This window comes from Triticum aestivum, chromosome 3B, assembly GCF_018294505.1.
Source record: "Triticum aestivum cultivar Chinese Spring chromosome 3B, IWGSC CS RefSeq v2.1, whole genome shotgun sequence".
Lineage (NCBI taxonomy): Eukaryota > Viridiplantae > Streptophyta > Magnoliopsida > Poales > Poaceae > Triticum > Triticum aestivum.
In genome coordinates, this window is record NC_057801.1 from 545562916 (window position 1) to 545585927 (window position 23012).

Sequence of the window (23012 nt, forward strand, 5' to 3'; positions counted from 1 at the left end):
TGCGAAGAGCTCGGGAATTGTCTTATTCATCCCTTGCATATTATAGTTCATCACGAAGCTCTTGTAGCTTGGTGGCAGTGATTGAAGAATTCTGTCAATGACACTATCATCCGGAAGATTAACTCCTAGTTGAATCAAGTGATTGTTATACCCAGACATTTTGAGTATATGTTCACTGACATAACTATTCTCCTCCATCTTGCAGCTGTAGAACTTATTGGAGACTTCATATCTCTCAATCTGGGCATTTGCTTGAAATATTAACTTCAACTCCTGGAACATCTCATATGCTCCATGACGTTCAAAACGTCGTTGAAGTCCCGGTTCTAAGCCGTAAAGCATGGCACACTGAACTATTGAGTAGTCATCAGCTTTGCTCTGCCAAACATTCACAACGTCTGCAGTTGCATCTACAGCAGGCCTGGCACCCATCGGTGCTTCCAGGACGTAATTCTTCTGTGCAGCAATGAGGATAATCCTCAAGTTACGGACCCAGTCCGTGTAATTGCTACCATCATCTTTCAACTTTGCTTTCTCAAGGAACACATTAAAATTCAACGGAACAACATCACGGGCCATCTATCTACAACAACATAGACAAGCAAAATACTATCAGGTACTAAGTTCATGATAAATTTAAGTTCATTTATTCATATTAATTAAGAACTCCCACTTAGATAGACATATCTCTAATCATCTAAGTGATCACGTGATCCAAATCAACTAAACCATAACCGATCATCACGTGAAATGGAGTAGTTTTCAATGGTGAACATCACTATGTTTATCATATTTACTATATGATTCACCCTCGACCTTTCAGTCTCAGTGTTCTGAGGCCATATCTTCATATGCTAGGCTCATCAAGTTTAACCCGAGTATTCTGCGTGTGCAAAACTGGCTTGCACCCATCGTAGATGAACGTTGAGCTTATCACACCCGATCATCACGTGGTGTCTCGGCACGATGAACTTTGGCAACGGTGCATACTCAGGGAGAACACTTTTACCTTGAAATTTAGTGAGAGATCATCTTATAATGCTACCGTTAATCAAAGCAAAATAAGATGCATAAAGGTGTAGCGACCCGACCTGAATGGATCAAGTCTCTGTGCTTAATTGTCATCCCTGGATCGGTATGCTGACACACACAGTACTCGAGGATTTATAACAGAGGTAAATCACATGTATAAAGTAGCGTAAATGCTATTACCTCAATCCATAAAGCAGAAGAAACAAGAAGGTTGTGGATTCCCATCAACACCAACGACAAAGTTGAGTGTAGAAATCGTAACCCTAACGTATCACTTACTCGTAGTAAGATTCCTGCAACATGAGACGTTGCAGCCACAAAGGGTCAGTACATTGAATGTACTGGAAAATTCACACCATAGGATAATGATGAATAATAGCTATCACTACATGCATATTTGGCTGTTGGAAAGCTCTAAGTTTATAATGTTTTTGCGAAAAGCCAATTTTTCCCTACTGCAAAGGAATATATTTTATTTAACTACAAAGTTTGTTGAAAACATTGAGAAGGTAATCCCCCTCTCAATCCCAATTAAAAGTAATCATTAACAACCAAACAAATTAATTAAGTAAAGTGATGAGATCAACATGATAATTCAAGAACCAGATACTCAAGATTGTCCATAACTGGGGACACGGCTAACCATGATTGGTTTGTACACTCTGCAGAGGTTGGCGCACTTTTCCTCACAAGACTCGATCTCCTCCGTGAATTTCTCGCACTACATGATGTTTGAGAAACGGATGACCGAGATACAGTCTTTCAAAAGCGTTAGCACCTTACGATGGGTAGATAGTTACACCCGCTTTCCCCTACATTTGCTAGTCTACCACTTTAAGAGTTCACACGACTTAATCAACTATGCTAGAGCCCATAATATCTTGTGGCTGCACACGAAAGTTTCTAGCATGAATAATCTTATGATCCCTTTGAGTTAGGTGGCGGTCCATAGGAAAATCACACGGAACCTCGGGATTTCCAAAAAAAAACAGGCAACACTGGATTCCCCAGGTGCCTCAATCCACCCCGATGTGTATTAAAGTTGCCACCTTAAGTTGAACCTTTAATTAACAACCTCACCTCGGTCATGGATACACTCAAACCCAATCCACGTCTACGAGCATAGCATAGCAGTATAAGCATAACGTAGAAGTAACTCCCAAGGTTTGAATGCAGTGTTGGAAATATGCCATAGATGCAATAATAAAATGGTTATTATTGTATTTGCTTGTTCATGATAATTTTCTATTGTTCATGCTATAATTGTATTAACTGGAAACCGTAATACATGTGTGAATACATAGACCACAATATGTCCCTAGTGAGCCTCTAGTTGACTAGCTCATTGATCAACAGATGGTCATGGTTTCCTGACCATGGACATTGGATGTCATTGACAACGGGATCACATCATTAGGAGAATGACGTGATGGACAAGACCCAATCCTAAGCATATCACAAGATCGTGTAGTTCGTTTGCTAAAGCTTTTCTAATGTCAAGTATCATTTCCTTAGACCATGAGATTGTGTAACTCCCTGATACCGTAGGAGTGCTTTGGGTGTACCAAACATCACAACGTAACTAGGTGACTATAAAGGTGCACTACAGGTATCTCCGAAAGTGTCTGTTGGGTTGGCATGAATCGAGACTGGAATTTGTCACTCTGTATGACGGAGAGGTATCTCTTGGCCCACTCGGTAATGCATCATCATAATGAGCTCAATGTGACCAAGTGGTTGGTCACGGGATCATGCATTACGGAACGAGTAAAGTGACTTGCCGGTAACGAGATTGAACGAGGTATTGGGATACCGACGATCGAATCTCAGGCAAGTAACGTACCAATTGACAAAGGGAATTGCATACGGGATTGCTTGAATCCTTGACATCATGGTTCATCCGATGAGATTATTGTGGAACATGTGGGAGCCAACATAGGTATCCAGATCCTGCTGTTGGTTATTGGCCGGAGAGGTGTCTCTGTCATGTCTGCATGATTCCCTAACTCGTAGGGTCTACACACTTAAGGTTCAATGACGCTAGGGTTATAAAGGAAGTTTGTATGTGGTTATCGAATGTTGTTCAAAGTCCCAGATGAGATCCCGGACGTCACGAGGAGTTCCGGAATGCTCCGAAGGTAAAGATTTATATATGGGAAGTCCAGTTTCTGTCACCGGAATAGTTTCGGGGGTTATCGGTATTGTACCGGGACCACCGAAAGGTGTCCAGGGGTCCACCGGGTGGGGCCACCTGCCCCGGGGGACTTAATGGGATGAATATGGGAGGGAACCAGCCCCTAGTGGGCTGGTGCGCCCCTCCCCAAGGGCCCAAGGCGCCTAGGGTTACAAACCCTAGGGGAGGGGGGCGCCTCCACCTTGCTTGGGGGGCAAGTCTCCCCCTCCTGGCCGCCCCTCCCCTCTAGATGGGATCTGGAGGGGGCCGACCCCCTCTCCCCTTCCCCTATATATTGTGGGGTTTTTGGGGCTGCCCAACACATGAGTTTTCATCTCTCCTGGTGCAGCCCTACCCCTCTCCCTCCTCGTCTCTCGCAGTGCTTGGCGAAGCCCTGCTGGAGTGCCATGCTCCTCCATCACCACCACACCGTTGTGCTGCTGCTGGACGAAGTCTTCCTCAACCTCTCCCTCTCTCCTTGCTGGATCAAGGCATGGGAGACGTCACCGGGTTGCACGTGTGTTGAACGCGGAGGCACCGTTCTTCGGTGCTTAGACCGGATTCGGCCGCGATCTGAATCGCTTCATGAACGACTCCACCGACCACGTTCTTGTAACGCTTCCGCATCGCGATCTTCAAGGGTATGAAGATGCACTCCCCTCTCTCTCGTTGCTAGTATCTCCATAGATTGATCTTGGTGATGCGTAGAAAATTTTAAATTTCTGCTACGTTCCCTAACAGTGGCATCATGAGCTAGGTCTATTGCGTAGATTCTATGCACGAGTAGAACACAAGTTGTTGTGGGCGTTGATTTTGTTCAATATGCTTACCGTTACTAGTCCTATCTTGTTTCGACGTATTGTGGGATGAAGCGGCCCGAACCGACCTTACACGTACACTTACGTGAGACAGGTTCCACCGACTGACATGCACTTGTTGCATAAGGTGGCTAGCGGGTGCCAGTCTCTCCCACTTTAGTCGGATCGGATTCGATGAAAAGGGTCCTTATGAAGGGTAAATAGCAATTGGCATATCACGTTGTGGTTTTGGTGTAGGTAAGAAACGTTCTTGCTAGAAACCTATAGCAACCATGTAAAAACTTGCAACAACAAATTAGAGGACGTCTAACTTGTCTTTGCAGCATATGCCGTGTGATGTGGTATGGCCAAAAAGGATGTGATGAATGAAATATATGTGATGTATGAGATTGATCATATTCTTGTAATAGGAATCACGACTTGCATGTCGATGAGTATGACAATTGGCAGGAGCCATAGGAGTTGTCTTTATTTATTGTATGACCTACGTGTCACTAAATAACGCCATGTAATTACTTTACTTCATTGCTAAACTGTTAGCCATAGTAGTAGAAGTAATAGTTGGCGAGACAACTTCATGGAGACACGATGATGTAGATCATGATGATGGAGATCATGGTGTCATGGTGGTGACGATGATGATCATGGAGCCCCGAAGATGGAGATCAAAAGGAGCAAAATGATATTGGCCATATCATATCACTATTTGATTGCATGTGATGTTTGTCATGTTTATGCATCTTATTTGCTTAGAACGACGGTAGTAAATAAGATGATCCCTCATAATAATTTCAAGAAAGTGTTCCCCCTAACTGTGCACCGTTGCGAAAGTTCGTTGTTTCAAAGCACCACGTGATGATCGGGTGTGATAGATTCTAACGTTCACATACAATGGGTGTAAGACAGATTTACACATGCAAAACACTTAGGTTGACTTGACGAGCCTAGCATGTACAGACATGACCTCAGAACACGAGAGACCGAAAGGTCGAACATGAGTCGTATAGTAGATACGATCAACATGAAGATGTTCACCGATGATGACTAGTCCGTCTCACGTGATGATCGAACACGGCCTAGTTGACTCGGATCATGTATCACTTAGATGACTAGAGGGATGTCTATTTGAGTGGGAGTTCATTAGATGAACTTAATTATCCTGAACATAGTCAAAAGGTCTTTGCAAATTATGTCGTAGCTCACATTTTAGTTCTACTATTTAAGATATGTTCCTAGAGAAAATTTAGTTGAAAGTTGATAGTAGCAATTATGCAGACTGGGTCCGTATACTGAGGATTGTCCTCATTGCTGCGCAGAAGGCTTATGTCCTTAATGCACCGCTCGGTGTGCTGAACCTCGAATGTCGTGTGCGGATGTTGCGAACATCTGACATACACGTTTTGATGACTACGTGATAGTTCAGTAATGTTAAACGGTTTAGAATTGAGGCGCTAAAGACGTTTTAGAAACGTCACGGAACATATGAGATGTTCCAAGGGCTGAGATTGGGATTTCAGGCTCGTGCCCATGTCAAGAGGTGTGACACCTCCGACAAGCTTCTAAAGCCTGCAAACTAAGGGAGAAAAGCTCAATCATTGAGCATGTGCTCAGATTGTCTGAGTACTACAATCGCTTGAATCAAGTGGGAGTTATCTTCTAGATGAGATAGTGATGGTTCTCCAAAGTCACTGCCACAAAGCTACTAGAGCTTCGTGATGAACTATAACATATCGGGGATAGATATGATGATCCTTGAGCTATTCGCAATGTTTGACACCGCGAAAGTAGAAATCAAGAAGGAGCATCAATTGTTGATGGTTAGTGAAACCACTAGTTTCAAGAAGGGCAAGGGCAAGAAGGGATACTTCATGAAATGGCAAATCAGTTGCTGCTCTAGTGAAGAAACCCAAGGTTGAACCCAAACCCGAGACTAAGTGCTTCTGTAATAAGGGGAACGGTCACTGGAGCAGAATTACCCTAGATACTCGGTAGATAAGAAGGCAGGCAAGGTCGACAGAAGTATATTGGATATACATTATATTAATGTGTACTTTACTAGTACTCCTAGTAGCACCATGGTAATAGATACCGGTTCGGTTGCTAAGTGTTAGTAACTTGAAATAAAAGGCTACAGAATAAACAGAGACTAGCTAAAGGCGAGGTGACGATATGTGTTGGAAGTATTTTGAAGGTTGATGTAATCAAACATCGCATGCTCCCTCTACCATCGGGATCGGTGTTAAACCTAAATAATTGTTATTTGGTGTTTGCGTTGAGCATAGACATGATTGGATTATGTCTATCGCAATACGGTTATTCGTTTAAGGAGAATAATGGTTTCTCTGTTTATTTGAATAATACCTTCAGTGGTCTTGCACCTAAAATGAATGGTTTATTAAATCTCGGTCGTAGTGATACACATATTCATGCCAAAAGATATAAGATAGTAATGATAGTACCACATACTTGTGGCACTGCCATTTGAGTCATATTGGTATAAAACGCATGAAGAAGCTCCATGTTTGATGGATCTTTGGACTCACTCATTTTTGAAAAAAGATTGAGACATGCGAACCATGTCTATTGGTATGTACGCATGAAGAAACTCCATGCAGATGGATCGTTTGGACTCACTTGATTTTGAATCACTTGAGACATGCAAATCATACCACATGGGCAAGATGACTGAAAAGCCTCGTTTTCCGTAAGATGGAACAAGAAAGCAACTTGTTGGAAGTAATACATTTTGATGTGTGCAGTCCAATGAGTGCTGAGGCACGCAGTGGATATCGTTATGTTCTTACTTCACAACTGATTTGAGCAGATGCCGAGTATATTTACTTGATGAAACACAAGTCTGAATTATTGAAAGGTTCAAGTAATTTCATAGTGAAGTTGAAGATCGTCGTGACAAGAGGATAAAATGTCTATGATATGATCATAGAGATGAATATCTGAGTTGCGAGTTTGGTACACAATTAAGACATTGTGGAAATTGTTTCACAATTAACACCGGCTGGAACACCATAGTGTGATGGTGTGTCCGAACATCATAGATGCACCCTATTGGATATGGGGCATACCATGATGTCTCTTATCGAATTACCACTATCGTTCATGGGTTAGGCATTAGAGACAACCGCATTCACTTTAAATAGGGCACCACGTAATTCCGTTGAGATGACACCGTATGAACTATGGTTTAGAGAAACCTAAGCTGTCGTTTCTTGAAAGTTTGGGGCTGTGACGCTTATGTGAAAAAGTTTCATCCTGATAAGCTCGAACCCAAAGCGGATAAATACATCTTAATAGGAGACCCAAAACAGTTGGGTATACCTCCTATTTCAGATCCGGAAGCAAAAGTGATTGTTTCTAGAAATGGGTCCTTTCTCGAGGAAAGGTTTCTCTTGAAAGAATTGAGTGGGAGGATGGTGGAGACTTGATGAGGTTGTTGAACCATCACTTCAACTAGTGTGTAGCAGGGCACATGAAGTTGTTCCTGTGGCACCTACACCAATTGAAGGTGAAGCTGATGATTGTGATCTTGAAACTTCGGATCAAGTCACTACGAACCTCGTAGGTCGACAAGGACGCGTACTACTTTGGAGTGGTACGGTAATCCTGTCTTGGAGGTCATGTTTCTAGACAACAATGAACCTACGAGCTATGAAGAAGCGATGGTGGGCCCGGATTCCGTTGAATGGCTCGAGGCCATAAAATCCGAGAGAGGACCCATGTATGAAAACAAAGTGTAGGCTTTGGCAGAACTACTCGATGGTCGTAAGGCTGTTGAGTACAGATGGATTTTAAAAGGAAAACGGACAATGATGGTAAGTGTCACCATTAAGAAAGCTCGACTTGTCGTTAAGAGTTTTTCCAACAAGTTCAAGGAGTTGATTGCGATGAGACTTTCTCACTCGTAGCGATGCTAAAGAGTCTGTTGGAATTATATTAGCAGTTACTGCATGATTTATGAAATCTTGCAGATAGGATGTCAAAACATTGTTTCCTCGATGATATTCTTGAGGAAAGGTTGTATGTGATACAACCAAAAGGTTTTGTTAATCCTAAAAGATGCTAACAAGTATGCAAAGCTCCAGCAATCCTTCTAAGGACCGGAGGAAGCATCTCGGAGTTGGAATATATGCTTTGATGAGAAAATCAAAGATTTTGGGTTTATACAAAGTTTATGAGAAACTTGTATTTCCAAAGAAGTGAGTGGAAGCACTATAGAATTTCTGATGAGTATATGTTATTAACATACTGTTGATCAGAAATGATGTAGAATTTCTGGACAACATATAGGGTTATTGGAAAAGTGTTTTTCAATGGAAAACCTGGATTGAGCTACTTGAACATTGAGCATCAAGATCTATAAGGATAGATCAAAAACACTTAATAGTACTTTCAAATAAATACATACCGCGACAAGATTTTGAAGGAGTTCAAAATAGATTGGCAAAGAAGGAGTTCTTGGCTGTGTTATAAGGTGTGAATATTGAGTAAGACTCAAGACATGACCACGACAGAAGAGAGAGAAAGGACAAAGGTCGTCCCCTATGCTTCAGACGTAGGCTCTATAGTATGCTATGCTGTGTACCGCACCTGAAGTGTGCCTTGCCATGAGTCAGTCAAGGGGTACAAGAGTGATCCAGGAATAGATCACAGGACAACGGTCAAACTTATCCTTAGTAACTAGTGGACTAAGAAATTTTCTCGATTATGGAGGTGGTAAAAGAGTTCGTCGTAAAGGGTTACGCCGATGCAAACTTTGACACTAATCCGGATTATTCTGAGTAGTAAACCGGATTCGTATAGTTGAACATTTATTTGGAATAGCTCCAAATAGAGCGTGGTATCCGCATCTAGGAGATGACATAGAGATTTGCAAAGCACACACAGATCTGAAAGGTTCAGATCCATTGACTAATAACCTCTCTCGCAAGCGAGATATGATCAAACCCCATGGGTGTTGATTCATTACAATCACATAGTGATGTGAACTAGATTATTGACTCTAGTGCAAGTGGGAGACTGTTGGAAATATGCCCTAGAGGCAATAATAAAATGGTTATTATTGTATTTCCTTGTTCATGATAATTGTCTATTGTTCATTCTATAATTGTATTAACTGGAAACCGTAATACATGTGTGAATACATAGACCACAACATGTCCCTAGTGAGCCTCTAGTTGACTAGCTCGTTGATCAACAGATGGTCATGGTTTCCTGACCATGGACATTGGATGTCATTGATAACAGGATCACATCATTAGGAGAATGACGTGATGGACAAGACCCAATCCTAAGCATAGCACAAGATCGTGTAGTTCGTTTGCTAAAGCTTTTCTAATGTCAAGTATCATTTCCTTAGACCATGAGATTGTGTAACTCCCTGATACCGTAGGAGTGCTTTGGGTGTACCAAACGTCACAACGTAATTGGGTGACTATAAAGGTGCACTACAGGTATCTCCAAAAGTGTCTGTTGGGTTGGCACAAATCGAGACTCGGATTTTTCACTCCGTATGGCGGAGAGGTATCTCTGGGCCCACTCGGTAATGCATCATCATAATGAGCTCAATGTGACCAAGTGGTTGGTCACGGGATCATGCATTAAGGAACGAGTAAAGTGACTTGCCGGTAACGAGATTGAACAAGGTATTGGGATACCGACGATCGAATCTCGGGCAAGTAACGTACCGATTGACAAAGGGAATTGCATACAGGATTGCTTGAATCCTTGAGATCGTGGTTCATCCGATGAGATCATCGTGGAACATGTGGGAGCCAACATGGGTATCCAGATCCCGCTGTTGGTTATTGGCCAGAGAGGTGTCTTGGTCATGTCTGCATGATTCCCTAACCCGTAGGGTCTACACACTTAAGGTTCGATGACGCTAGGGTTATAAAGGAAGTTTGTATGTGGTTACCGAATGTTGTTTGGAGTCCCGGATGAGATCCCAGACGTCACGAGGAGTTCCGGAATGGTTCAGAGGTAAAGATTTATATATGGGAAGTTCAGTGTCAGCCACCACAAAAGTTTTGGGGGTTATCGGTATTGAATTGGGACCATCGAAAGGTTCCGGGGGTCCATCGGGTGGGGCCACCTGCCCTGGGGGACTTATTGGGATGAATATGGGAGGGAACCAGCCCCTAGTGGGCTGGTGCGCCCCTCCCCAAGGGCCCAAGGCACCTAGGGTTACAAACCCTAGGGGAGGGGGCGCCTCCACCTTGCTTGGGGGGCAAGTCTCCCCCTCCTGGCCGCCGCCCCTCCCCTCTAGATGGGAGCTGGAGGGGGCCGGCCCCCTCTCCCCTTCCCCTATATATAGTGAGGTTTTTGGGGCTGCTCAACACATGAGTTTTCATCTCTCCTGGCACAGCCCTACCCCTCTCCCTCCTCGCAGTGCTTGGCGAAGCCCTGCTGGAGTGCCACGCTCCTCCATCACCACCACGCCATTGTGCTGCTTCTGGACGAAGTCTTCCTCAACCTCTCCCTCTCTCCTTGTTGGATCAAGGCACGGGAGATGTCACCGGGTTGCACGTGTGTTGAACGTGGAGGCACCGTTCTTCGGTGCTTATATCGGATTTGGCCGCGATCTGAATCGCTTCGTGAACGACTCCACCGACCGCGTTCTTGTAACGCTTCCGCATCGCGATCTTCAAGGGTATGAAGATGCACTCCCCTCTCTCTTGTTGCTAGTATCTCCATAGATTGATCTTGGTGATGCGTAGAAAATTTTGAATTTCTTCTACGTTCCCTAACATGCAGGACAATAGGTACTACCTCATCTACTTCCCAAAACCCACATGTTATCAAATCCTAACCATGCAATGTTTGAGGGTTAAACTAATGCATAAAAACTGGGTATGAAAGGGATAGGATCAAAGTGTGAACTTGCCTGTACGGTTGATGAAGATGATTCACACTCATAACTCCTGATAGTTCTACTCGTCGCACTCCAGTCAATCTATCGCGAGCAAGCAATTGCATACATAAGCACTCATGCAAAAGAATCGAAGAGAAGATCTCAGAAAACTTCGAAAACAAACACTTTACTCTTGCACCCTAAAACAATTTCTAATAGTACCAAAATTAAGTGAATTTGGCCTTATCAGAAAGTTTAGGTCAAGAGCTTCGATTTGCAAAAAGAATCAACTCAAACGGAGTTACGAAACTCAAGAAACAGACGAAACAAGATGGAATACTAATCTAAACTAAACTCAAATTTTAACTTGTCAAAAACATGTTCGAGTTTGTTTACTAGACACAGAGGATCATTACGAAGATTTAGGCGTTGGTTTCATCGAAAACGGAGGTACGGATAAAAAGATATGATCAAAAGAAATTTGAGTATGAATCTGAACAAATTACGAAATTTGAAAATTTCAAAAAGTTGTCGGGATAGGTTCACTGGATAGGTGGAATCAAGACGAAAATGTAGGCGCTGGTTTCATCTAATTTGGATGAACGAGTAAAAAGTTATGGCTATTTGAAAAATCAGGGCCAAGCTGTTTTACGGAAGAAAACAGGCTATGGCTAAAAGAATTATAGTCCAACAATGTAAATACAGGGACTAATTTATAAATCTAATTATTCTATCGTACTAGTTTAGAAATAATAAGCTAAGTGATATATATATATAAACAAAAAGGATACCTTTATAAGGTAGAGAAAAGACGACTTTAGAGAGAGAAGACGACTTCCAGAATTTCCACCGGAGAGGAGAAATATATATTTTTAGTAAATCTAGTCAAACCAAAATATATTGATTTAACCCGAATCGAATGATTTTTGGAGGCTCTATGGATCTATATTTATTAGTGGAAAAGAGGTTTAGAGATCAAAGGTTAGGTAATATGGGACTAAACGTAGACGAAAATAAACCGAAATCACTAGTTAAGAAGTACTCCTTGCGGAGATTAGTCCAACTTCCCCAGGTTGCGACAAGTGGCGCGCTGCATGTGCGCCACTTGTCACAACCTGGGAGTTTTCCCTTTTTTCGTAGATTCGTTTATTCAAAACGTTTTATCTTTTTAACCGCGCGTCCAAATCTTGAACTGCTTTCGCTGTTGGATTCCTCGCGTCGAGATCTTCAAAACTAGATACCATGTTGTTAGGTTTTGACGAACTTTTTTTTCACGAAAAAACCGGACGAAGAAAACCGACGAAAAAACCGAACCGGGAGCACGGGTTTTTTCCCTTTCCGAAAAAGGCACGCCCGTGCCTCTGACGAAATCACAACCGTGCCTCTCGCGAAATAAAAAAAACAGAAAACATGTTTTTTCCCTTTCCAAAAGAGGCACGCCCGTGCCTCTCGCGAAAAGCACAACCGTGCCTCTCGCGGAAGCAAAACCGTGCCTCTCGCGAAAGAAAAAAAAACAGAAAACGCGTTTTTCCCTTTCCGAAAGAGGCACGCCCGTGCCTCTCGCGAAAGCACAACCGTGCCTCTCGCGGAAGCAAAAGCGTGCCTCTCGCGAAAAATAATAATAGAAAATGCGTTTTTTTCCTTTCTGAAAGAGGCACGCCCGTGCCTCTCGCGAAAGCACAACCGTGCCTCTCGCGGAAGCAAAACCATGCCTCTCGCGAAAGAAAAAAAAACAAAAAACGCATTTTTTTTCCTTTCCGAAAGAGGTACGCCCGTGCCTCTCGTGAAAAAACAACCGTGCCTCTCGTGGAAGCAAAACTGTGCCTCTCACAAAAAAAACAACAGAAAACACGTTTTTTTTCGTTTCCAAGAGGCACGGCCGTGCCTCTCGCGAAAGCACAACCATGTCTCTCGCGAAAACAAAACCGTGACTCTCACGAAAAATATGCCTTTTTTGCGCAAAAAAATTATTTTTTCGCAAAAAATTTTGGTCGAAAAGCTAGGAAAGACAGGTAGAAAACGAAAACGTAAAAAAAAACCAGGAAAAAAACCGTTTAAAAGACAAAAACGCGTGCGAAAAAATAAGAAAACAAAATCTGAAGAGAGTGCCCAAAATGCGACACGTGCCAAATGGCTGAGAGCGTGCCAAGTGGTGCTGATCCTTGCGAGGCTCCCGAAGGAGCGCTCGTTAATTAGTTGCTCCCAGAATAAACGAAACAGAGAAGAAAAGGCTAAACGCCTCGCACGGGCCTAAAGGCCTCAGCCGGCGGCGTGCTGTAGTTTTTTTTAAACAAAGTTCAGCCTAAGTAAAAAAAATAAGGCTGGCTGGGCTGGCCATGTAGGAGAGAAGAAAAAATTATGGGGCGTCCGATGCCACTATGCTGCGCACGTGGGCGACAGTTAGTTCCAGGCAAACACGCAATTTTTTTCTAAAATAGAAACAGAAAGGAAAACAGAATAACAAAAATAAAATAAAATATTATATAGGCATATTATATATCATAATTTTCAGAAAAAGATTTGTTACAACTTGAACATATTTCTAGCATCAAATAAAATACAAAAGATTTTAAATAAATCAAAAAGTGCTACTGGTGCAGTAAAACCTCATAAAAATCATTTTAAAAATACCAAAATGAATTCAAATTTACTTATCTCCAATTTTCTATTATAGGGAATCATTTTACCCTATTTTTCATATATTTTATTTTTGAAGTAAAATAATTTGAATAAAAGCCAAATAACTCCAAATTAAAAAATAATTTCAGAAGGACTTTAAATTTGATCCTTTTAAACTTCCAACTCATATTTCATATGTTTTGAAGAAGTCATTTTATCTTCTCTCATGAAAATCATTGAGTTGCATAAAATTTCAGAATTGGAAATATTTTCAAAATGGAATTCAAATATTTTCAACAACCCTTTTCATTTAAATAAATGGAAGAAGTCATGTCATCTTCTCTCTAGGGTTTTGTATTTGAAAAGAATTTGAATTCATGGAGATCATAAAAGAAAATGAAAGTTTGGGAAAGTCCTTTTATTCTCTCTCATTTAACTTTCAAAAAGTTTCAAATTTAACTCAACTTCACACAATCAATCAAACAATCAATCATAACTATCTATTTAATATAGCATTCCAAAATTTAGAATTTTGGGATGTTACAAACCTACCACCCTTAAAATGAATCTCGTCCTCGAGATTCGGAGAGGCTAGCAAGAAATAGGTTAGGTTTGGGGTCTTCTCAAAACCCATCGATCATCACAGGGGGTCTGGGGTGCTACCACCCTTGGAAACATGGTTACGGTCCCATCAATGCTCATATACTCCATCCTTATTGTTGGCAGTGTCGATCTTCTCAGATCCTATGGAAAATTTCCTTCTCTGGGATCTTCCGGTAGTGGCATAACTTTTTTCTCAATACTCCTATCCTTTCATCCAGGTACAGTTTTGCTATGACGTGGTCTTCTTAGCTGACGGGTCTGGTGCCAATACTAAACAACTATCGATATCTCATGGTGGTCAACCATTTATGGTTTCTCCTGCAGGAAATGAGTCTGGGCTTCATTCTCACCGTATGACCTACGATTGGCAACAACTGCGTGTACAAGGGAAAAACACTATACCGTTCTAAGGTTTAAACAAGGTTTTAATCGTCGTCTCTCTACTATAGGTAAGTCACTCAGATTTACCATCCCATATAGCAAAGGCGAATAATAAGAGTAAGTCGGTATGGTGATCACTCCATCCCGCACCCAAATCATTACCTTGTATACGGTTTAGCGAATCTCGCATTCTAACTCTCAGTCATCCTCGCAAGCATTGCAGAATTTCTCTTGTCGATGAACTAAGTTCGGATAAATCCATTGATTCTGCAAGCCAAACAAACATCTATCGTTCCTTCACAACTCTCAGGTTTTGTGTTACTCCTATAAGATCGTCTGTCGATAAAGGTATATCCTCTTCTAGGGTTTTTCCTTCAGCAATAGTATGCTTGCTTCTTGACAGGTCCTGGGACCTGTGGGTTATGGCCCACCTCATCACTTGTAAACCTTTAACTCATCCTTGGGGCAACTGACCATTACTCCAACATCCAACTTCCTAGCATTTCTTAAATCCATCCAATTGTACCATCTCCCTTCCTTCTACTGGTACCAAACTAAGAAGTGATTACTCAAACTCATCATGGAGTTACAATTGCTCCATATTACCAAACTTATATCTCCTTTATCCCATAATACTTCACCCCTTCATATTCTCGAGGTATCCCTCATATCGAGATAAAACTCGTACTTACTTTGTCCGAAGTCCACTCTGTGGAATATCATTATCCTTTCCAGGGGTCAAATCTCCTCACATGGTACCACCACCCTTAAAATGATCCAATCTTCCATAGACCATATTTCTCATATCCTCGAAAATGGTCAAAATCTTTCTTCATAGAGTAACAACTCATAAAAATCCAAATCGGTACCAAAGATGATAACTTTATTGATTCTCAAAGTATTACAATCTCCTGCACTTCCATTTCATGCCTCAACTCAACACCTCAATATAAAAGAAATGTTTCCTCTACTACTACTACATTTATTTTGTTGCAAACTCAACTATTTATCACAAGTCTCCTTCTCTTTGGGACAATCTCTAGCAAAGTGCCCTGCTCCATTACAACGAAAACATATTACTTCTGACAAGTCTTGAAGTTTCCTTGTGATTACATAGCCTCCTTGGGTCCTCGGCTTCCTTTTTGGGCAACTGCTAAACTAGTGCCCTGACTCTTTGCACCTGAAAGAGGTGATATGACTCAGATCCTTCCTGGAATCCAATCTACTTCTCTTTCTAGACTTTTCCGTTCCAATCAAGGCTTCTATTTCCTGTGGGTTATACTCTACTTCCTCTGTCGGGAATTCTACTAGATCCCATTCAGACAATCCTGGGAGACATGTCCTTCTTCTCCACATGAATAACACGACTTGGTGCAGGGTTTAATTAGGTCTTCTTCGGGTGTGTCCTCCACCTCTTCCTTCATTACATGTTCTTCTAAAATTTCCTGGAGAGCTCCTTTCATTGCTTCTTTCTTCTGCTGGATAGTTCTTTGTAACATGGGGTAAATGTGACACTGAGTAGGGTAGTGGGTAGTTCCTTCACACAAGAAACAAGTAATCTGCCTAGTTGGGCATTCTTCAGCTGGGTGACTTCCTTCACAATTAGGGCATTCATCCTGGTGTTCTTTATGGTTGTGTCCTATTTCTCCACAGAGCTTGCATGCGCAAGATTTCTTCATATCATTTCCAAAAGGCTTCATCTTCTGGGACACTAACCGAGACTTTAGCAAAGTCAACTTAAATTCTTCCCAAGTGGTTACTCCTTGCCATCCACTGATGTTTTGGTACATCCTCCACCAAGTAGCAGCACCTCTTTCAAAGCATTGAAGAGCATGTTGGGCCATATCCTTTCCGGCTATAGGGTTATTCTTCATGTGATCCTCCATGTTCTGAATCCATCGGTCCGTCTCCAATCGACTCATTGGTCCAGATAATATGAGCTCATCATTCATCCTCTATTGGGTCCAGGGGTTTTGGGGTGAGAGATAGAGATAGATGGGGGATACACACAATACAAATAATAGTTTTGAAAATGCATTTTATTTTGTGGTTGTTGGAAAAACAACAAACAAATGACAGCTCACAAACGTTGCATCTAACGTAGGTATAACTGGGTTTGGTCTTCTAATGGTAAATAAATCTTCAAGGTCGTCAAACTCTTCAAGTCTTGCTTATGTCTCCGATGGCTTCTTCCGATCATGCTTGTCCTTCTCTAGTACATATGCCAGATCTCTGTTGATGTGAAGTCTCTAGTGACATCCTTTAATATTTCTGGGGTTGCGTTCCAAACTTCTAGGTTTCAACATCCTTGACATGAACCATGGTTCTACTGTCCTTCAGTTCCTGACTTAATCTCCGGTATCTCGAGGGTTTAACTCCTCCAGCTTGGATACTTTTCAGCTTCTGGGTCCCGAGTTCTTCACGAACTGCTTCCTTATCAAATACAGCTTCCCGAAGGTCCATCTTAAACTTCCTGATGTAATACTCCAGATCCTGGTGATTCACCAGTTAAGGTTAAAACTGCATCCTTTGCTGACAGATGGTCCTTCAGCCTTCTACCATCCAATCCTTCTGAAGAATGCATGCTTAACTCAGCGTGGTGATAATAGCATAGGCGAACGATAACATCATGAATACCCATGTTTCTGCTCTTTTCATTTCCATGAGCTATCATTCCGTAGTTGATATCTCCTGCCTTAGGGTTTTCCTTGACGAAAACTTCGAGTTCTAATGCTCCATGTTATGGTCTTTCTCCGATACACCTTGATCTCGGGTATTGACAGCTTCCATAGTCTGACAAATTCCATAAGGGTAGCCTTCCTAGGTCTTACAAATCTGGAAAGTCTTCAAAACCTTCAAATTCTCCTAGTCCTCGGAGTCTTCAAACATTGTAGTTTCCATCATTGTAATGCACGGTAAAAATCTTCTTTATTCCAAAGTAGTCTTAGTTGTCTGATATCTTGTACTTCTTGGAGTGGTCTCATCACTCGAATCTTCATGTGGTCAAAAGGGGAAAGGGTATAGTCTCACTAAAAGGGAATATTTGAATAAGCTCAAGAGAGAAGAGAGGTAAGAGATCTTTTTAAGAATAAAGTAGTAGAGAAAATCTTTCCTATGGGCTTGCCAGTCTCTAGGGTCACGTCCTACAGTCAACATGTGGTCTGATACCATCTTGTAGTGACTCGACCCGAATGGATCAAGTCTCTGTGCTTAAGTGTCATCCCTGGATCGGTATGCTGACACACACTCGAGGATTTATAACAGAGGTAAATCACATGTATAAAGTAGCGTAAATGCTATTACCTCAATCCATAAAGCGGAAGAAACAACAAGGTTGTGGATTCCCATCAACACCAACGGCACAGTTGAGTGTAGAAATCGTAACCCTAACATATCACTTACTCGTAGTAAGATTCCTGCAACATGAGACGTTGCAGCCACAAAGGGTGAGTACATTGAATGTACTAGCAAATTCACACCATAGGATAATAACGAATAATAGCTATCACTACATGCATATTTGGCTGTTGGAAAGCTCTAAGTTTATAATGTTTTTGTGAAAAGCCAATTTTTCCCTACTGCAAAGGAATATATTTTATTTAACTACAAAGTTTGTTGAAAACATTGAGAAGGTAATCCCCCTCTCAATCCCAATTAAAATTAATCATTAACAACCCAACAAATTAATTAAGTAAAGTGATGAGATCAACATGATGATTCAAGAACCAGATACTCAAGATTGTCCATAACCGGGGACACGGCTAACCATGATTAGTTGGTAAACTCTGCAGAGGTTGGCGCACTTTTCCTCACAAGACACGATCTCCTCCGTGAATTTCTCGCACTACATGATGTTTGAGAAATGGATAACCGAGACACAGTCTTTCGTTAGCACCTTACGATGGGTAGACAGTTACACCCACTTTCCCCTACATCTGCTAGTCTACCACTGTAAGAGTTCACACGACTTAATCAACTATGCTAGAGCCCATAATCGCTTGTGGCTGCACACGGAAGTTTCTAGCATGAATAATCTTATAATCCCTTTGAGCTGGGTGGCGGTCCATAGGAAAATCACACGGAACCTCGGGATTTCCAAAAAAAACAGGCAACACTGGATTCCCCAGGTGCCTCAATCCACCCAGATGTGTATTAAAGTTGACACCTTAAGTTGAACCTTTAATTAACAACCCCACATCGGTCATGGATACACTCAAACCCAATCCACGTCTATGAGCATAACATAGCATAGCAGTATAAGCATAACATAGAAGTAACTCCCACGGTTTGAATGCAGGACAATAGGTACTACCTCATCTACTTCCCAAAACTCACGTGTTATCAAATCCTAACCATGCAACGTTTGAGGGTGAAACTAATGCATAAAAACTGGTTATGAAAGGGATATGATCAAAGTGTGAACTTGCCTGTACGGTTGATGAAGATGATTCGCACTCATAACTCCTGATAGTTCTACTCGTCACACTCCAGTCAATCTATCGCGAGCAAGCAATTGCATAAATAAGCACTCATGCAAAAGAATCGAAGAGAAGATCTCGAAAAACTTGGAAAACAAACAATTTACTCTTGCACCATAAAACAATTTCTAACAGTACCAAAATTAAGTGAATTTGGCCTTATTAGAAAGTTTAGGTCAAGAGCTTCGATTTGCAAAAAGAATCAACTCAAACGGAGTTATGAAACTCAAGAAACATACGAAACAAGATCGAATAATAATCTGAACTAAACTCAAATTTTAAATTGTCAAAAACATGTTCAAGTTGGTTTACTAGACAGAAAGGATCATTATGAAGATTTAGGCGTTGGTTTCATCGAAAACGGAGGTACGGATAAAAAGATATGATCAAAAGAAATTTGAGTATGAATTTGAACAAATTTTGAAATTTAAAAATTTCAAAAAGTTGTCGGGATAGGTTCACTGGATAGGTGGAATCAAGATGAAAATGTAGGCGCTGGTTTCATCTAATTTGGATGAACGAGTAAAAAGTTGGCTATTTGAAAAAATCGGGGCTAAACTGTTTTACGTAAGAAAACGGGCTATGGCTAAAAGAATTATAGTCCAAAAATGTAAATACATGGAATAATAAGCTACGGGATATATATAAAAAAACAAAGAAAGATACCTTTATAAGGTAGAGAGTAGAGAAAAGACGACTTTAGAGAAAGGAGACGACTTCCAGAATTTCCGCCGGAGAGGAGAAATATATATTTTTAGTGAATCTAGTCAAAGCAAAATATATTAATTTAATTCGAATCGGATGATTTTTGGAGGCTCTATGAATCTATATTTATTGATAGAAAAGAGGTTTAGACGTCAAAGGCTAGGCAATATGGGACTAAACATAGACGAAAATAAACGAAACAGAGAAGAAAAGGCTAAACGCCTCGCACGGGCCTAAAGGCCTCGGCCGGCCGCGCGCTGTAGTTTTTTTCTAACAAAGTTCGGCCTAAGTAAAAAAAAAGGCTGACTGGGCTTGCTCATGTAGGAGAGAAGACAAAATTATGGGACGCCCGATGCCACTATGCTACGCACATGGGGCGACAGTTAGTTACAGGCAAACGCGCAGTTTTTTTCTAAAATAGAAACATAAAGGAAAACAGAATAACGAAAATAAAATAAAATATCATATAGGCATATTATATATCATAATTTTCAGAAAAAGATTTGTTACAACTTCAACATGTTTCTAGCGTCAAATAAAATACACAAAATTTTAAATAAATCAAAATGTGCTACTGGTGCAGTAAAACCTGATAAAAATCATTTTAAAAATACCAAAATGAATTCAAATTTATTTATCTCCAACTTTCTATTGTAGGGAATCATTTTACCCTATTTTCCATATATTTTATTTTTGGAGGAAAATAATTTGAATACAAGCCAAATAACTCCAAATTAAAAAATAATTTCAAAAGGACTTTAAATTTGATCTTTTTAAACTTTCAACTCATATTTCATATGTTTTTAAGAAGTCATTTTATCTTCTCTCATGAAAATCATTGAGTTGCATAAAGTTTCAGAATTAGAAATATTTTTCCAAATGGAATTCAAATATTTTCAACAACCCTTTTCATTTAAATAAATGGAAGAAGTCATGTCATCTTCTCTCTAGGGTTTTGTATTTGAAAAGAATTTGAATTCATGGAGATCATAAAAGAAAATGAAAGTTTGGGAAAGTCCTTTTATTCTCTCTCATTTAACTTTCAAAAAGTTTCAAATTTCACTCAACTTCACACAATTAATCAAACAATCAATCATAACTATCTATTTAATATAACATTCCAAAATTTAGAATTTTGGGATGTTACAAAAGGATAAACATCACATGCAATCAATATAAGTGATATGATATGACCATCATCATCTTTTGCTTGTGATCTCCATCTTCGAAGCGCGACACCTTGATCTCCATCGTAGCATCGTTGTCGTCTCGCCAACTATTGCTTCTATGACTATCGCTACTGCTTGGTGATAAAGTAAAGCAATTACAGGACGATTGCATTGCATACAATAAAGAGACAACCATATGGCTCCTGCCAGTTGCCGATAACTCGGTTACAAAACATGATCATCTCATACAATAAAATATAGCATCATGTCTTGACCATATCACATCATAGTATGCCATGCAAAAACAAGTTAGACGTCCTCTACTTTGTTGTTGCAAGTTTTACGTGGCTGCTACGGGCTGAGTAAGAACCGTTTCTTACCTACACATCAAAACCACAACGATATTTCATCAAGTTAGTGCTGCTTTAACCTTCACAAGGACCGGGCGTAGCCACACTCGGTTCACCTAAAGTTGGAGAAACAGACAACCGCCAGCCACCTGTGTGCAAAGCACATGGTAGATCCAGTCTCACCTAAGCGTACGCGTAATGTTGGTCCGGGCTGCTTCATCCAACAATACCGCCGAACCAAAGTATGACATGCTGGTAAGTAGTATGACTTGTATCGCCCACAACTCACTTGTGTTCTACTCGTGCATATAACATCTACGCATAAACCTGGCTAGTATGCCACTATTGGGGAACGCAGTAATTTCAAAAAATTCCTACGCACATGCAAGATCATGGCGATGCTTAGCAACGAGCGGGGAGAGTGAGTCCACGTACCCTCGTATACCGAAAGTGGAAGCATTAGCACAACGCGGTTGATGTAGTCGTACGTCTTCATGATCCGACCGATCCAAGTACCGAAGGTATGGCACCTTGATACGTCTCCAACGTATCTATAATTTATGAAGCATTCATGCTATTTTATTATCTGTTTTGAATGATTACAGGCTTTATTATACACTTTTATATTACTTTTGGGACTAACCTATTAACCGGAGGTCCATCCCATATTGTTGTTTTATTGCCTGTTTCAGTATTTCGAAGAAAAGGAATATCAAATGGCGTCCAAATGGAATGAAACCTTCGGGAGCGTGATTTTTGGAAAGGATATGATCCGGGAGACTTGGAGTTCAAGCCAGGGAAGGCTCGAGGAAGCCAGGAGATAGGAGGGCGCGCCCACCCCCTTGGGCGCGCCCCTATCTCCTGGGACCCTCGAGGCTCCCCCGACCAACTTCTTTCGCCTATATAAGTCCACGTACCCTAAAAACATCGAAGGAGAAGATAGATCCGGAGTTCCGCTGTCGCAAGCCTCTGTAGCCACCAAAAACCTCTCGGGAGCCCGTTCCGGCACCCTGCCGAAGGGGGAATCCATCACCGGTGGCCATCTTCATCATCCTTGCGCTCTCCATGATGAGGAGAGAGTAGTTCACCCTCGGGGCTGAGGGTATGTACTAGTACCTATGTGTTTGATATCTCTCTCTCGTGTTCTCTCTATGGCACGATCTTGATGTATCACGAGCTTTGCTATTATAGTTGGATCTTATGTTATTTCTCCCCCTCTACTCTCTTGTGATGAATTGAGTTTTCCTCTTGAAGTTATCTTATCGGATTGAGTCTTTAAGGATTTGATAACACTTGATGTATGTCTTGCCGTGCTTATCTGTGGTGACAATGGGATATTCATGTGATTCACTTGATGTATGTTTTGGTGATCAACTTGCGGGTTCCGCCCATGAACCTATGCATAGGGTTTGGCACACGTTTTCGTCTTGACTCTCCGGTAGAAACTTTGGGGTACTCTTTGAAGTACTTTGTGTTGGTTGAATAGATGAACTTGAGATTGTGTGATGCATATCATATAATCACGCCCACGGATACTTGAGGTGACAATGGAGTATCTAGGTGACATTAGGGTTTTTGTTGATTTGTGTCTTAAGGTGTTATTCTAGTACGAACTCTTGAATAGATTGATCTGAAAGAATAACTTTGAGGTGGTTTCATACCCTACCATAATCTCTTCATTTGTTCTCTGCTATTAGTGGCTTTGGAGTGACTCTTTGTTGCATGTTGAGGGATTGTTATATGATCTATCTATGTTATTATTGTTGAGAGAACTTGCACTAGTGAAAGTATGAACCCTATGCCTTGTTTCCTACCA